Below are 682 nucleotides of genomic sequence, written 5' to 3' on the forward strand. Positions count from 1 at the left end.
GTCCTAGGTGTGTTGTGATGCCCTGAACCCTTGGGATCTGGGCAGTTCTCAGAGCTCCCTGCTTGTGCCATCAGATGGGTGAGAAGAAGGTGAAGACAATATTGACAGGCTCCAGCGGCAAATCCTGTGTCTCACTTTGGTTTCAGCTCCTCTGAGCAGAGACAGCAGACCCAAGAGCTCTGCAGCATGTTGAGGGCACACCGAGCATCCTCGTCAGACCTCGGTTCTCACAGAGCAATTAATGAATCCCATGTGGCAATGAGCAGCCTGGCCTCGCTAGAGATGTCCCTGTCACTGCAGGGGGACCAGATGACCTTTAAAGGTTCCTTCCAGCCCAACACATTCTATGATTTTATGTGTATGTATACATATACGTATTGTGTGTGAAATTATGGAGAGTTTGTATTATGGGGGACCAGTTAGCTCAGTTGGTTGAGCGTGGTGCTGATAACACCAAGGTCGCGGGTTCGATCCCCGTTTGGTCCCCATGTGTTGCCTGATCTAGTTGAGAGGCGTCCCTGCCCGTGACAGGGAGGTTGGATGAGATGATCTCTGAGGTCCCTTCCAGCCTCGGCCATTCTAGGACTCTGCGTCAAAGACAAGGCTTTGGTGCACTTGCAGCTGTGCTTCTCCAACACCGTATGGGTGCACAGCCCAGGCAGAAGAGAAATGCTGTTGCAGA

The 682-nt window shown here is 52.1% G+C and overlaps 1 non-coding gene across 1 annotated transcript; it reads left to right on the top strand.

Moving 5' to 3' along the window:
• Positions 1-412: 412 nt before the first annotated feature.
• TRNAI-GAU lies at positions 413-486 on the top strand. Its single transcript has one exon. It is a non-coding gene; the product is annotated as a tRNA-Ile (tRNA).
• Positions 487-682: the final 196 nt, after the last annotated feature.

The sequence above is a fragment of the Apaloderma vittatum genome, unplaced genomic scaffold, assembly GCF_000703405.1.
Source record: "Apaloderma vittatum isolate BGI_N311 unplaced genomic scaffold, ASM70340v1 scaffold43151, whole genome shotgun sequence".
Classification (NCBI taxonomy): Eukaryota; Metazoa; Chordata; class Aves; order Trogoniformes; family Trogonidae; genus Apaloderma; species Apaloderma vittatum.